The sequence below is a fragment of the Amaranthus tricolor genome, chromosome 1 (assembly GCF_026212465.1).
Source record: "Amaranthus tricolor cultivar Red isolate AtriRed21 chromosome 1, ASM2621246v1, whole genome shotgun sequence".
Taxonomy (NCBI): Eukaryota; Viridiplantae; Streptophyta; class Magnoliopsida; order Caryophyllales; family Amaranthaceae; genus Amaranthus; species Amaranthus tricolor.
The window spans coordinates 44,042,565-44,060,500 of NC_080047.1; the positions used below are offsets into that span (position 1 = coordinate 44,042,565).

General features: G+C 33.3%; 1 long non-coding RNA gene and 1 other non-coding gene across 2 annotated transcripts; both read right to left on the minus strand.

Annotated features, from left to right (window-relative positions):
* Window positions 1-5,819: 5,819 nt before the first annotated feature.
* On the minus strand, window positions 5,820-6,742 carry LOC130826563 (uncharacterized). The gene is made up of 3 exons (XR_009047100.1): window positions 6,475-6,742; window positions 6,228-6,337; window positions 5,820-6,120 (listed from the first exon to the last, which is right to left on the minus strand). It is a non-coding gene; the product is annotated as an uncharacterized LOC130826563 (long non-coding RNA).
* Window positions 5,969-6,050, minus strand: TRNAS-AGA (transfer RNA serine (anticodon AGA)). Its single transcript has one exon. It is a non-coding gene; the product is annotated as a tRNA-Ser (tRNA).
* Window positions 6,743-17,936: the final 11,194 nt, after the last annotated feature.

The following is a 17,936-nucleotide window of genomic DNA, read 5'->3' on the forward strand; positions in this document are numbered from 1 at the left end:
CTTGATGCTTTATTTAGCCAATGTTTTGAAGTCATGATTGCTTCATACAACACAAAGTGACATCCTAATGTCATGTCATGACTAATTCTCTACCTTGACTTTAGTTTGAAAGCCAAAACTTAAAATGCCAAAATTAACCAACCATAAGACATCATTCAGAGCTAGCATGAAGTTCAAATTCATGAACATCAAAGGTGTGTGAATCACATACACCATCCTTGTTAAAAAAATTACATTTTCCTTGTATTATGCAAATCACATCTATCACCTCAAGTCTCAAACTCACTCTAACACACTAGTAGAGCATATACTAAATAGAGAAAGTTCAATTAAGTTTACGCATAAATCAAACTTATGGTTGGTTTTCCTTCTGTAAAAAGCCTTGGTTGTTTATCTTGATGCTTTATTTAGCCAATGTTTTGAACTCATGATTGCTTCATACAACACAAAGTGACATCCTAATGTCATGTCATGACTAATTCTCTACCTTGACTTTAGTTTGCAAGCCAAAACTTAAAATGCCAAAATTAACCAACCATAAGACATCATTCAGAGCTAGCATGAAGTTCAAATTCATGAACATCAAAGGTGTGTGAATCACATACACCATCCTTGTTAAAAAAAATTACATTTTCCTTGTATTATGCAAATCACATCTATCACCTCAAGTCTCAAACTCACTCTAACGCACTAGTAGAGCATATACTAAATAGAGAACGTTCAATTAAGTTTACGCATAAATCAAACTTATGGTTGGTTTTCCTTCTGTAAAAAGCCTTGGTTGTTTATCTTGATGCTTTATTTAGCCAATGTTTTGAACTCATGATTGCTTCTTACAACACAAAGTGACATCCTAATGTCATGTCATGACTAATTCTCTACCTTGACTTTAGTTTGCAAGCCAAAACTTAAAATGGCAAAATTAACCAACCATAAGACATCATTCAGAGCTAGCATGAAGTTCAAATTCATGAACATCAAAGGTGTGTGAATCACATACACCATCCTTGTTAAAAAAATTACATTTTCCTTGTATTATGCAAATCACATCTATCACCTCAAGTCTCAAACTCACTCTAACACACTAGTAGAGCATATACTAAATAGCGAACGTTCAATTAAGTTTACGCATAAATCAAACTTATGGTTGGTTTTCCTTCTGTAAAAAGCCTTGGTTGTTTATCTTGATGCTTTATTTAGCCAATGTTTTGAACTCATGATTGCTTCATACAACACAAAGTGACATCCTAATGTCATGTCATGACTAATTCTCTACCTTGACTTTAGTTTGCAAGCCAAAACTTAAAATGCCAAAATTAACCAACCATAAGACATCATTCAGAGCTAGCATGAAGTTCAAATTCATGAACATCAAAGGTGTGTGAATCACATACACCATCCTTGTTAAAAAAATTACATTTTCCTTGTATTATGCAAATCACATCTATCACCTCAAGTCTCAAACTCACTCTAACACACTAGTAGAGCATATACTAAATAGCGAACGTTCAATTAAGTTTACGCATAAATCAAACTTATGGTTGGTTTTCCTTCTGTAAAAAGCCTTGGTTGTTTATCTTGATGCTTTATTTAGCCAATGTTTTGAACTCATGATTGCTTCATACAACACAAAGTGACATCCTAATGTCATGTCATGACTAATTCTCTACCTTGACTTTAGTTTGCAAGCCAAAACTTAAAATGCCAAAATTTAACAACCATAAGACATCATTCAGAGCTAGCATGAAGTTCAAATTCATGAACATCAAAGGTGTGTGAATCACATACACCATCCTTGTTAAAAAAATTACATTTTCCTTGTATTATGCAAATCACATCTATCACCTCAAGTCTCAAACTCACTCTAACACACTAGTAGAGCATATACTAAATAGAGAAAGTTCAATTAAGTTTACGCATAAATCAAACTTATGGTTGGTTTTCCTTCTGTAAAAAGCCTTGGTTGTTTATCTTGATGCTTTATTTAGCCAATGTTTTGAACTCATGATTGCTTCATACAACACAAAGTGACATCCTAATGTCATGTCATGACTAATTCTCTACCTTGACTTTAGTTTGCAAGCCAAAACTTAAAATGCCAAAATTTACCAACCATAAGACATCATTCAGAGCTAGCATGAAGTTCAAATTCATGAACATCAAAGGTGTGTGAATCACATACACCATCCTTGTTAAAAAAATTACATTTTCCTTGTATTATGCAAATCACATCTATCACCTCAAGTCTCAAACTCACTCTATCACACTAGTAGAGCATATACTAAATAGAGAAAGTTCAATTAAGTTTACGCATAAATCAAACTTATGGTTGGTTTTCCTTCTGTAAAAAGCCTTGGTTGTTTATCTTGATGCTTTATTTAGCCAATGTTTTGAACTCATGATTGCTTCATACAACACAAAGTGACATCCTAATGTCATGTCATGACTAATTCTCTACCTTGACTTTAGTTTGCAAGCCAAAACTTAAAATGCCAAAATTAACCAACCATAAGACATCATTCAGAGCTAGCATGAAGTTCAAATTCATGAACATCAAAGGTGTTAATCACATACACCATCCTTGTTAAAAAAATTACATTTTCCTTGTATTATGCAAATCACATCTATCACCTCAAGTCTCAAACTCACTCTAACACACTAGTAGAGCATATACTAAATAGAGAAGGTTCAATTAAGTTTACGCATAAATCAAACTTATGGTTGGTTTTCCTTCTGTAAAAAGCCTTGGTTGTTTATCTTGATGCTTTATTTAGCCAATGTTTTGAAGTCATGATTGCTTCATACAACACAAAGTGACATCCTAATGTCATGTCATGACTAATTCTCTACCTTGACTTTAGTTTGCAAGCCAAAACTTAAATGCCAAAATTAACCAACCATAAGACATAATTCAGAGCTAGTATGAAGTTCAAATGCATGAACATCAAAGGTGTGTGAATCACATACACCATCCTTGTTAAAAAAATTACATTTTCCTTGTATTATGCAAATCACATCTATCACCTCAAGTCTCAAACTCACTCTAACACACTAGTAGAGCATATACTAAATAGAGAAAGTTCAATTAAGTTTACGCATAAATCAAACTTATGGTTGGTTTTCCTTCTGTAAAAAGCCTTGGTTGTTTATCTTGATGCTTTATTTAGCCAATGTTTTGAACTCATGATTGCTTCATACAACACAAAGTGACATCCTAATGTCATGTCATGACTAATTCTCTACCTTGACTTTAGTTTGCAAGCCAAAACTTAAAATGCCAAAATTAACCAACCATAAGACATCATTCAGAGCTAGCATGAAGTTCAAATTCATGAACATCAAAGGTGTGTGAATCACATACACCATCCTTGTTAAAAAAAATTACATTTTCCTTGTATTATGCAAATCACATCTATCACCTCAAGTCTCAAACTCACTCTAACACACTAGTAGAGCATATACTAAATAGAGAACGTTCAATTAAGTTTACGCATAAATCAAACTTATGGTTGGTTTTCCTTCTGTAAAAAGCCTTGGTTGTTTATCTTGATGCTTTATTTAGCCAATGTTTTGAACTCATGATTGCTTCATACAACACAAAGTGACATCCTAATGTCATGTCATGACTAATTCTCTACCTTGACTTTAGTTTGCAAGCCAAAACTTAAAATGCCAAAATTAACCAACCATAAGACATCATTCAGAGCTAGCATGAAGTTCAAATTCATGAACATCAAAGGTGTGTGAATTACATACACCATCCTTGTTAAAAAAATTACATTTTCCTTGTATTATGCAAATCACATCTATCACCTCAAGTCTCAAATCACTCTAACACACTAGTAGAGCATATACTAAATAGAGAAGGTTCAATTAAGTTTACGCATAAATCAAACTTATGGTTGGTTTTCCTTCTGTAAAAAGCCTTGGTTGTTTATCTTGATGCTTTATTTAGCCAATGTTTTGAAGTCATGATTGCTTCATACAACACAAAGTGACATCCTAATGTCATGTCATGACTAATTCTCTACCTTGACTTTAGTTTGCAAGCCAAAACTTAAAATGCCAAAATTAACCAACCATAAGACATCATTCAGAGCTAGCATGAAGTTCAAATTCATGAACATCAAAGGTGTGTGAATCACATACACCATCCTTGTTAAAAAAATTACATTTTCCTTGTATTATGCAAATCACATCTATCACCTCAAGTCTCAAACTCACTCTAACACACTAGTAGAGCATATACTAAATAGAGAAAGTTCAATTAAGTTTACGCATAAATCAAACTTATGGTTGGTTTTCCTTCTGTAAAAAGCCTTGGTTGTTTATCTTGATGCTTTATTTAGCCAATGTTTTGAACTCATGATTGCTTCATACAACACAAAGTGACATCCTAATGTCATGTCATGACTAATTCTCTACCTTGACTTTAGTTTGCAAGCCAAAACTTAAAATGCCAAAATTAACCAACCATAAGACATCATTCAGAGCTAGCATGAAGTTCAAATTCATGAACATCAAAGGTGTGTGAATCACATACACCATCCTTGTTAAAAAAATTACATTTTCCTTGTATTATGCAAATCACATCTATCACCTCAAGTCTCAAACTCACTCTAACACACTAGTAGAGCATATACTAAATAGAGAACGTTCAATTAAGTTTACGCATAAATCAAACTTATGGTTGGTTTTCCTTCTGTAAAAAGCCTTGGTTGTTTATCTTGATGCTTTATTTAGCCAATGTTTTGAACTCATGATTGCTTCATACAACACAAAGTGACATCCTAATGTCATGTCATGACTAATTCTCTACCTTGACTTTAGTTTGCAAGCCAAAACTTAAAATGCCAAAATTAACCAACCATAAGACATCATTCAGAGCTAGCATGAAGTTCAAATTCATGAACATCAAACTTGTTATCTGGTAAAGTTTTAGTCATCATATCAAAGGGATTGCCTTCCTTTGCTATTTCCACCAAAGTTGATCTCTTTGATTCAATCCCATCACGAATGATGTTATACTTAATATCAACTTGTTTGGTTCGCCTATGAAAAGTATTACAATTTTTAGCCAAATAGGATCCTATTCATAAAAACTACAAAGCACATTTTGTGTATGGGATGCCCCTAATACGATCCTATTCAATCCTTTCTCGAGGACAATGATCTCTTGAGAGCAAGAAGAGAGATTCAAGAGGAGTGGAAACAATATTTGTACCTTCTCCATGCATCTTTTTCTATTAGACTAGATACAATAATTCATTGCTTTTATCCCTAACAATCTCAATACCATGTATCTTCTTGACGTCTCCTACATCTTTTATGTGAAATTCATTATATAATTGCTTCTTCAAAACCTCCAACTCTCACTTTATCTCTCTTCTAATTTATTTCGATAGTTTCTTTCTACTTTTCTCAATAGTTCCCAACAATTGATATCATAGTCATAGGTTTTAGTAATAAAGTTCGGCATAAATCCCAAAAAAAACACAAACAATCCAAACACATGACTTCTTCATCTTTTATAAGTCAAATCTTTACCCTGAATATAATTATCATGTTCAAGAATTCTCATGCCACACCCTATAAACTTAACACCCAAATCATAGCCCACAAATATGCATATTTTAGCTTTAGGTTCAAGTTTCCTTTTAGAAAGATGTATGTATGTTGGACAACAAAACATTTTTAGATTTGAATAATCAATCAGAAAAGAATATAGTACCTTTTAGGGACACTTGAAATCAAATGTGGTTGATCTAGTAACACATCTTAGATACCGCCTTGGGCAAAAACTCATTTCATAGCTCTGCTTGATTCAAGATACATCTAGGTCTTTTCAATAATGTTTTATAAATCCTCTCTATAAATCCATTTGTTGAGGCCTACCTAGACACATGTACAATGTCTTACAATACCATCCTTGGAACACAATTTGAGAAACTCATATTCAACAAAAGAGCGTGAACAGCAGGATTTGAACCTTTGCGGGCAAAGCCCACATGATTTCTAGTCATGCCCGATAACCACTCCGGCACGCCCACTCCATGTTAGACTATGCACATCATTTATGCAATAGCTAAAGATATCTGTTATCAACTACTCAACTGCAACCTACAAATTTACAAGGTCATTAAATAATATTGAACAAAAGAAAAATAGCAGGATAATGGGATAATGCTATAATCAGAAAGGAACATCATCAACTTATCACAACAGACCTTCTGGTTACCGAACAGTAGCTACAGCACCTTCAATCACTCTAAAATGCCTATTGCCTTCCCCGTGGTAAATCTTGAATTCCAGCAAGAAAAACAGGCAGAATCCAAACCTGCGTGGGAAATCCCACATGATTCCAAGTCAGAATATATGCTCTAGCGCATCCCTTATTTTAGAAGTAAGGGTATAAGTTAATTCTCTTGCTTGTACAAGAAAATAAAAATATTCTTTGCAATCAATTTGACTAACCTCGTGGACTTTTTAGATGAATCTTGAATCTGAGCTAAGAGGCAAAGTAGATGAAAGATGCAGAATCTGTACATAGTTATGACCACTGAAGACCGTATAGAATTGGCCATAAAAGAAGGGGAGGGATTTGGAGGGAAATGCTTTCCGTTGTTTGGATAACCATTGTGGGGGAAAGAAACATCGAAAAGGAGAGGAAATGGAGGGATTTCCTATCCGTTCTTTTTTTTCTTTTCCTTTTCTTTGAATTTCCACCTAAACAAACAAGAGAAATTCTCCTCACTATTTCCCTCCTCCCTTTCCCTTCCATTCCCCTCCCTCCCTTCCCTTCCCTTCATTTCCCTTCCTTTCCCTCCAAAAACCTTGTACAAACATAGTGTGACAGTCAATATATTGTTGGTGAAAGTTTGAAATCAAAACAACCAAATAAAAAATCAGTGAACCGGTATGGCTAGAAATATATAGGGAATTTTCGTGTTCCTGTCAATAGTATGCAATGGTTAACAAAAATTTATCAAACAGTACTTCAAAGAAAAAAGAACAACCAAATAAAAAAACCAATGAACCAATATGGCTAGAATATATAGCCATGGATGACAGAAAGCAACACAAATGTTTTCTGGTTCTCTTTGCAATGCAAAAAAGAAACTGATTCAAATTTGGTAAATACATCCATTAGCATACTAGATTCCAAAACGATGTTCGTGAGCAGCAAGGTGAATAATACAAGTACATATATGCAAATGTGAAGTACAGAATTGGAACCTAGGTAGGAGAAGCCCATGTGATATATACTCGTGCACGATAACCACTCCAGCAAGGCCAATTACTTAAGAAACAGTAGAGGACTTGCAATTTTGTAATGAGCTTAGAATGAGTACGTATAATAATGCTATGCAGAATGTCGACCCCTTACCCATAAAATGCAGCAGATACAGGGTTCTAACTTCTAACCATATTAATTCATAAAGAAAACAAAGGCATAATAAATAAAGACATCAGAATAAATCACAACAAAATTTTAGTAAATAACCATTATTTTGTAATCTTATATACAAATATCCTTAGATCAAGTAATGCAAACATTGCATTAGAAATTTAATGTTATTATCAAGGAAAGTGATAGTAATCAGCTCCTAAGCAATCCCAAAACTATATACATCCGACAAAACCGATTTGACCACACCTAGTGTTGACTCATGACCTAACTACTACCCAATACCCAAGAACAACTCACACCCAAAACAACAACGGCGCACACCAAAAAGTAGTCAAAATGCGAACATGCAAAGCCCTAATGATTTCTAGTCGTAGCCTATAACCACTCCAGCACGTCCACCTCATGTCCAATTGATGTATTTTTTAATTCAAATGAATACAATAAACCAACAATAGCGCCAGCAAAGGAATCAAATACCAATACTTTTCATTATTCAGCTTGTGAGTTGGACATGGCCGGATAGAGGAACTGGTTGCAATCGGCAGATAAATACTCTAAATGTCTCTTAAATTGACAACTACAAAGAAAAAACCCAGTGGAAAAGAGAATGTTTTAGCGAGGAAGATATAAAACCACGAAAATGTCATATAGATTCGCTGTAAGCAATGCAAAAAACTGTACTGGTACAGAATTTGGTACAAACATCCATAAGCATTCTAGTTTCCAAATTAATGTTTTAAGCAGCAATGTAGTGTAAATAATAAAGGTACAAAAATTTGCAATGTGTACAGTAGGATTTGTACCTGTGCGGGCAAAGCCCACATGAGAAGTAGTAGTGGACAAGCAATTTTGTAATAAGTTAAGAATGATTATTAGAATAATATTACGTCCACTTATTTGAGAAGTGGTAGTGGACATGCAATTTTGTAATAAGCTAAGAAGGAGTAAATAATCTGCAGAATGTCAACCTCTTTTCCGTGGAAGCTGCACATACAAGATTCTAAGCAAGTTGATTCACAAACCTAATCCGAAAAGTAAAATATTAAAAAGATTAGAATAAATTTGATAGAAATTTAATGAAGACCATAGTTCATTATATTATCTACCCAGAATTTTTAAAAATAGTATCACTTGCATCGCAATAGAAATTTATCATCAATCTAGGAAAACTGTAACAATCGTTTTTTTTAAATAATAATAATAATAATAATAATAATAATAATAACAATAATAATAATAATAAATTTCAGAAAAATAAAAAAAAGAAAAGAAAACATAACTCCCCATTAACAATAACTTCCCACTCCTCCCTCTAAATCTTATAACCAACCTCACATAACTATAATAAATTAAACCAGTTACCCTTAATTTCATTCACATTATTACTCACACCTCCTTTTTCTCCTACAAACTCTTTCTCCATCTCCCATTTGCTTAAAATTCAAGTCAAGAAAACGCAAGATTTCGATATTAACGACAGTGAATTCTTAGACCGAGATTATTAGGAGCGTACGTTGTCTAGGATCGCGTGACAAGGTAATTCTCAATGTCCATCTAATTAGGACTATCCCGTTAGTATTATGTGCTAAGTGATAATTAATGTGTTTAAATGGGTGCATGATTTGATATGACATTATTTTGTATGATATTATGTTTTATATATTCTCAAATTATATTTACTATTATTTTTGTCAAACTTGAATTTATAATTACTATTTTGATAAAATTTATATTTTTTGTATATTAATAACGAAATTAGATACGGTTTAATTTGAAAGAGAAATACTTATAATATTATTATTTTGATGATAGTTGTATTATTATTTTAATGATGTTTTTTTAAGTGCGATTGAATTTGGAAGAAATATATTATGATATTAATATTGCAATTGAATATTCTTAAGATATATTTTTCTTGGGAAAACCTATGATCATAAAATAAAATGTGTAATTTATGTTTGATTATATGTTTTTGTGCTCGCGACTAATTATTAAAATATATTAAATCACGTAAAGTGTAACACGAGGGAAATGAAGCTCTTATATTTGTTGTGATCCAAGTATAAGGGTGATAAACAGGTTGTCCTGTTTGGTTAGTATAGCTGCCGACAGGTATTATTATTTCTAATACTTCATACGATGTTTGGTCTTCCTTCTATTTGTTGTGATCCAAGTAGAAGGGATGTGTACACTAGGGTTCCCTGAGACTACTCTGCTAGCCTTGAATTATTTGGGGTGACGACCTCTTGTTGAAGTAGGTATAGGGGTAAAGCCTCGGCTTATTGGCGTTCTCGTTCACTCAAATTTTAAATTGATTATGTGTTTGTCATTATTAATTATTAAATTAATAAATTGGTTTATGTGATATTATATATATTATTTTCTCAAATTGTTTTCTATTAAACTCAGCTATATGTTATTTTCTAAAATTATTTCCAATTTGATTATATTGTATTTTCTTAAATCATTTTCAAACTTAATTGTCTTACGGGATGGAGTTGAAATTACTCAATTTTTCTGATTTTGGGATTTTGTCCCTTGTTTTTCCTTGCATTCTTATGTTACAGGTTATTGATTGCATGGGAATCGCGGAGCGAGGATCACTTAGAAATATAGCTTTTACTAGAGTCGTATTTCAGTTTAAATTTTACCTTAGGTTGTTTAAATTTTATATGGACGCAAATTACGTTTCAGTCTTTTCTTATGTTGTAAGACCCTTTGTTGGATTTAAAATTATTAAGTTATTGTCGTTAAGCCTTACATTTATTTTATTAGAAATAGATGTGGTGGTAACACTCCTATGAGTAGGTTTTGGCTCATATTTTTCATTAAAGGTGTTTTCAAAAGTCCGACCTATTCTGAGGGTGTTACAAAAACTGATGGTGATTTTACAACAGTGAGTCGATGCATAATCTGCAGTAGCTGAAGATATCTTTTGTCATACTTGTCAAATTCCCAGCTGATAACATACAAGTTTACAGAAATTAAACAATTGAGCACATGAAAAATAGCAGGATGATGGCATAATGCAATGTAAAGAAAAAAGGAAAGGAACATCAAAAACTTGTTACCATAGGCCTTCTTATCACATAAAAATAGCTACAGAACATTCAGTCACCCTGAAATACACATACCTCACCTTCCACATGGTCAAAACTTCTATTCCGCAAGAAAAAACGACAGGATTCAAACCTGCGTGAGCAAAGGCCCCATAATTTCAAGTCAGAACAAAACTATTTGGTACAATCTCAACTTTGCTAAAACAAGGAGCTTCTCACAGCATAATTTCCGCTCTTGTCAAATACATATTTCGACAATTTCTTTCACAATTTCCAATGTGTTATTGTCCAACAATGTATATTTTTCAAGAGGTTACCCAAGACTATGCCAAAACAATTAAAACAATTAAAACTTAAGCTTGCATATATCGACTATAATTTGAGTTATCCAAATATGTAATAGTTTAAATGTGTTTGTTCATTGAGCTCAACTCCTGAAATGACTCGCTAAACTACGAATGTTTGATAATATATACGAACTTGCAATCAAAGGACATTTGAAAACAATCTCTTCATTTTAACAAGGCTATATTAAGTTGCGTACAGTAAATCCCTTAAGCCTCGCCTAAAAGGAAGGTGTGTTAAAAAGCCACTCGATGACATCAGGATGAAATGTTGATAAAGTAAGAAGAGCGAAGGTGTATTAAAAAAGCCACTCGATGACATTAGGTTGCAATGTTGATAAAGTAAGAAGAGCTTAAAACCAATAAAAGTCGACTTTACCGGGACTGCCATTTAATTAGATGTACTTTTTCACAGAATTGTCTAGCCTGTGTTCAACTCTAGTTTCAACACAAGAATAGTACACAAAAATGATATTGTGAGAATTCAGACAGAAAATCAGTGGGCAGAGCCCATATGATTTTTAGTCATGCCCGATAACCACTCCGGCTCAATGACATTCATAAAAAAAGGTAAGGATCTAGGGCTAGTTTCTACAGGAGTGAACAATCCTCAACCACCAGACTGCATTCAGAATTCTCACAAAGTTCCGATTCAGAAGTTTTACAATGATTATCATGAAAACTTAAGAGACAAAATAAGATAAGATAAACGGAGAAGTGTATCAAGATACCTGGAAACAAAAATGGCTTCTAAACTGCTCCTAAGAGGGCACCAAATCACATATAAGTGACAACAACCCAATCATGACTCTTGTTTCAATTTATACCATCCTGAAATGCAAATCAACCACAGAGCTCTCATAATTTCTAATCATGACTCTTGGCCTTTTTTTTTTTTTTTCGCATTTATCCAAGTTCAAGACAGCAGTTTATGTTAGAAAAAAATATATATATCTGCACATTTTCACAAGTCAAAAATGATGATACCTAAATATTTTTTTGTCTTAATCATAAGGCAAAAACAAGTTCGTGTCGCGTGCCGTATTGTAAAGGTTGTATTTTTAAAAATAGTAAACCGATATCTTCCGCGTTATAATGGTGTAAAAACAATGTGTTTTAGGCCGTTTCAAAGGATGCCACATGCTTTCTGCCAATATTTGCCATTATGTTAAAACCGCATTATTCTCACTACCACATCACCAAATTGTTACTACAATCGCAAACGTTACTGCATTTTTGCACAATGGTCTGAATGTGACTACTACTCCAACTGGTGACACTAATTCTATGCAAGACCATGTACTATAATTTATAAAGCAACATTCTGCATAGATGGTAAAAAGTCACTTAGATAGTGATTTCATAAAGCAACAAATGAAACTCGTAAAAAGAGTCACTAAGATGGTGATTTCAAAATTATTCAAAATTGGTGATACTAATTCTATGCAAGATAACGTATAAAATGATAGCTGACATCAACTGCATAAACGGTACGAGCAAGTGATTAAAATAGCAACGTGAACATAAGGCATCAAACCAGTACAAGCAGAGCCCACATGAATTCTAGACATTCTCGATAACCGCTCCAGCACGTTCATTTCACATTGAAAAGCTCCCAATTCAAGCTCTACATTGCTGGTAATCCTGCACTCAAATACCAACTCACAAAGTCACCACTACAACTGCTTGTCACAGATTTCTACAACAAAGCATGACACAATTATAATTTTGCAGATAGCTCGTAACAAATCAAGAAGGTTAAACATAATAGGAAACAAAAGAGTTGCATATGAATTGAATTCTTATCACAAAGACCAGCAACTCGACAATCATAAACAAACGTGAAGCACTGAGCATTTAAACTTGAAGTCTTTAACATGGTAAAAACAAGAACGTCAGGATTCAAACCTGCGAGGGCAAAGACCACATGATTTTTAGTCATGCTCGATAACCAGTCCGGCATGTCCACTTCCTATCTAAAGGATATAAATATAGTTGAAAATAAGTAAGAATATAGCATTAAAAATAAACTAACCATGACATGATCACAAAGTCACCACCACAAGCGATTGTCAGGACTCCAAACAATGAATTTACAATAAAAAGACATGTTTATTTTGCTGTGAATTGCTCGGTGCATATCAAGAAGTTCAAATATCATAGGAAATAGAGAGTGCATCAGAATCGAGATACTTATCAAAAAAAGCTCCATAATCATTCAGTCATCTGAAAAACGTCCAGCAATCCCTATTCAATCATCAACTAAAAAGTAAAAACATGATTGGCAGGATTCAAACCTGTGCGGACAAAGCAAATTAACTCACAGTACTTCAAAGACAGAGAACAGTTTAAAGATAGAAAGGGAATTGCACCTATAAACATGTGTAGTTGGCTTCAGGTTAAACAATGGGAATATGTAAAAAAAATTCTGAATATCACTACTATAAGATTTCAACATGTTTGTAAGGAATTTATTCCATGAAGGAACCAATGAAACTCCTAAAAAACGTCACTTAGATAGTGATTTCAGATTATTCCAAATTTGTGACACTACTGAACCTATAATATTGCAGCTGACATCAGTTGCATAGATGATACACAAGTTATGAAAATAGAAACAAAAACAAAAGGATTTGAACCAGAGCCCACATGATTTCTAGTCATGCATGATAATCACTCCCGCTCAAACCCTTCATATTGAAATGCTCCCAATTAAAGCTCAACGCTGATAATAATCCTGCACTGATAAATAATGTGTTCAACGGGTGACCACCACACTAATTGTCAGTTTTCTAAATAATGATTTTACAACAAAACATGACCCGATTGGTTAATTGCAGATTGCTAGGAATAAACAAAGGTTAAGCATAATAGGGAACAAGGAACTGACATACTTCGTATCAATTAGTGCAATTCCTTTATAATCATTCAGACAAACGTCAATTAAAACTTGACCTCCAGCAAAGGGAAGTTTTAAGCGAAAATGGTGCAAGTGACATTCTGGTTTAACTTTTAGAAAACAAAAAAAAGAAAAAAAAAAAAAAAAAAAAAAAAAAAAACTATACAGGTAAAGAATTTTGTACAGACATCCATTAGCATTCTTGTATCAAAAATTAAGTTTTTCAGCAGCAAAATACATAACAAAAGTACATAACATTGCAACCTGAACAACATGATTCGAACCTGCACGGGCGTAGCCCAATGAGTTGTAGTCATACCCGATAACCACTCCTACACGTCCACTTACATGAGAGGTGGTAGTGGACATTCAATTTTGTACTAAGTTAAAATATATACTAAATAATATGTAGAATGAGCAAATTAATTCCCAAACCTAACAAAAAAGTACAATATTAGATAGATTAGAATAAAATATGACAGAAGTTTAGTAACCAACCACTAGGTCACTAGCTTATCTACCCAAATCGTTAAAAAATAGTAGCAAATGCATTGCAATAAAAATGAATATTAAAGATTTCAACATGTTTGTAAGAAATATATTCCAAGAAGCAACAAATGAAACTCCTAAGAAAATAGTGATTTTAGATTATTCCAAATTCATGACACTAAATCAATGTAAAACCACGTACATTCACCAAATTGAATATACTATTGCAGCTGACATCAGTTGCATAGATGGAATAAAAATAATGAAATACAAACAAAAATATAAGGATTTGAACCTGAGCTTGCATGATTTCTGGTCATGCACAATAACCATCCAGCTCATCAATTTTGTATTAAGGTAATGAGTATTAAAATCATATGCAGAATGTCAACCCCTTTTCCATGGAACATGGTAGAGCTCACATAATTTCTAATCATGCTCGATAACCACTCTGGTATTTCCATTGCACGTCAGGCTCGGAATGTAATTAACAGTATATTTACATTCCTGGCAAGACTTTGCAAATGATAAGCCTTTTTACATATAAATTCCACTGGCTATAAAGAAGTCTTCACCGTCAGAACACAATTAGAAATCAGCAAACACTGTTCAAAAAAGTTGCTTCAGTTAACTTGCTTAGCCAGCGAACATGAAATGATTAGTATTCAAAAACTAAAATATTTGGTACAATCTGAACTTAGCTAAAACAAGTATCTTCTCACAAAATAATTTCTGCTCTTGTCAAATATACAAAATTCATGCACTTAAATACAAAAACAAAAGAGCGTGAATGGCAGGAATCGAACCTGTGTGGGCAAAGCCCATATTATTTCAAGTCATTCCCGATAACCACTCCAGCAAAACCACTTCATATTGAAGTGTGCACAATGCACATGAATCTAGCAATACTAGAGTCGATATGTAATCAATAGAAACAACACATTCAACAAGCCTTTATTCACCAGTGATTTAAATGGTTGCGCCGTTGCAACATGGGATTTTTTTAAAAAGTGCAATCCTTTATTTTTGGTAATATAAAAAAGCAAACTATTCAGAAGGAACAATAAAAAACGTAACAAAAGTAGATTCATCTGCTTGTGCAAGAGAAAGAATAATCTTGAATCTGAGCTGACACAAAGTAAAATCAAAGGTTGCACCAGCAAAAGTTAAAAAATCGGAATTTAATTCTCGCATATTTAAGGTCATGACCACTGAACACTACGCAGATCCACATATGATCAAATTATTGCCAGGGAAAGCGTGAAATCGAAACCATCAAATACGAACCAATTTAGTATCATTAATCTAGTAAGATTAGAGTATTCGTTCACCCGTCATTAAAATGACTTAACTGAAATCTAACAAACAATTAGTGCTCTAAATTCTCCTTTTTTATTTGCATTTTTCCAAGTTCAAAGACAGCAATTTAAGATAGAAAAAGAAAAAATATATATAGCTGCACATATTCACATTCAAGTATATTTCACCTACAAAAATGATGATACCTAAATAATTTTTTGTTTTAATCATAATGCAAAAAAAATGTCGTGTCGCATCAGAATGATCGTGTTGTAAAGGTTTAAAAGAAGTGAACCAATATTTTCCAAGTGTCAAAGTATGTCACATGCTGCTGCCAATATTTGACATCTTGTTAAAACCACATTATTCTCAATACCACCTCACCATTTTGCTACAACAAATGCAAACATATAATCTATAAAGCAACATTCTGCATAGATATTATAATTTATATGCAAGATATTATAATTTATGAAGCAACATTCTGCATAGATGGTAAAAAGACACTTAGATAGTGATTTCAGATCGTCAGTCAAAATTGGTGCCACTAATTCTATGTAAGACAACATATAAAATGATAACTGACACCAACTGCAAAAAAATAAGCAACGTGAACGCAAGGTATCAAACCAGTACAATCAGAGCCCACATGATTTCCAGTCATGCCCGATGACCACTCCGGCAAATACTCTTACATGAGAAGTGGTAGTGTGCATTAAAATAAACATGCAAAATTTCAACCCTTTTCCCTGCAACTTGCAATAAAAACTTATTATCATCTAGGAGAACTGATAGTGAATTATTCAACAGTATTGAAAGTCGACTCAAAACCTGAACAGCATGACTTGAACCTGCGCAGGTAAAGCCCACGCAATTTCTAGTCATGCCAGATGACCACTCCGGCATGTCCATATCCATGTTGAGCTATCACATCATTCATACAATAGCTGAAGAGATTTTTTCATTACACTTGCCAACTTCTCAGCTGATAACCTACAAGTTAACACTAACATTGAACAGTTGAGCACAGGAAAAATAGCAGGATGATGGCATAATGCAATGTTAAGAAAAAAGGAAAAGAACATCAGAAAGTTATCACCATAGGCCTTCTGCGCACATAAAAATAGCTACAGAACCTTTAATGACCCTGAAATACACATACCTCACCTTCCATGTGATAAACCTTAATTTGCAGCAGGAAAAAACGACAGGAGTCAAACCAGCGTGGACAAAAGCCACATGATTTAAAGTCAGAACTGATAATCATTCTGACAAATCCACTTAGTTTAGAATCTGTAGGGCAAGTTAATTCAAATGCTTGTGAAGGAAAATGAATATATTTCTTATAATCAATTCAACAAACCTCATGCACTTCCACTTTAATCTTGTATCTGAGCTATGAGACAAAGTAGATCAAAGGTTGCCGACTAGCACGTTTTTGGTCATGACCACTGAATACTCCGGAAGGTTTACTTGCAATCAACGTATTGTTAATGATAGCTCGAAATCTAAAGTCTAAACAATCACATAAAAAACAGATGAAAAATATCAATAACCCAGTAGGGCTAGAATATTGGGGTTTCATAGTTTTCCTTTCAATTGAAAGCAATACTCAACAGAAATTTATTAAACAGTAATCCAATGAAAAGAGAACAATTTAAAATAGTAGAATATAGCTGCACATTTTCACATATCTACTCGTTTACACTTTTGATGATGAGAATGTAAAGAGCACATCAGAATCATTCAGTCATTCAAACAAAAAAATGTTAACATAAAAGTAAATATAGCTGCACATATTCACATCAAGAAGTCCAAACATAAATGGAAACAGATCAGAATCGAGATACTTATCAAAAAAAGTAGCTTATCCATAATCATTCATTCAAACAAACGTTCAGCATTCCCATTAAAACATTAACATAAAAGTAAAACCATCATCGGCAGGATTCAAACCTGTGCAGACAAAGCAAATTAATTCACAGTACTTCAAGCCAAAAAAACAGTTTAAGATACAAAGGGAAAATTGCACATACACACTGTTTCATAAGCGATAAATCTAACTCTTAAAAAAAGTCGCTTAGATGCTGATTTAAGATTATTTGAAATGAACGACACCAATTCAATTTAAGACCTTGCATCATCACAAATCGCCAGGGTAAATCTATAAAATTTCAGCTAACAAAACAGCATATATAGTACACGCAAGTGGTTAAAATAGAAATTGTGCGTGGACAGAAACCACAATTTCTAGTAAATAGCATGCTCACAAAGTTACACCACAAGCAATTGCAAGGACTCCTTATATTGATTTTACAATAAAGTTAGACATGTTTTGCTTATTTTACTGTGAATCGGTTGGAGCATATCAAGAAGTTCAAACCTAATAAGAAACAGAAACTGCATCAGAATCAAGATACTTGTCAAAAAAAGCA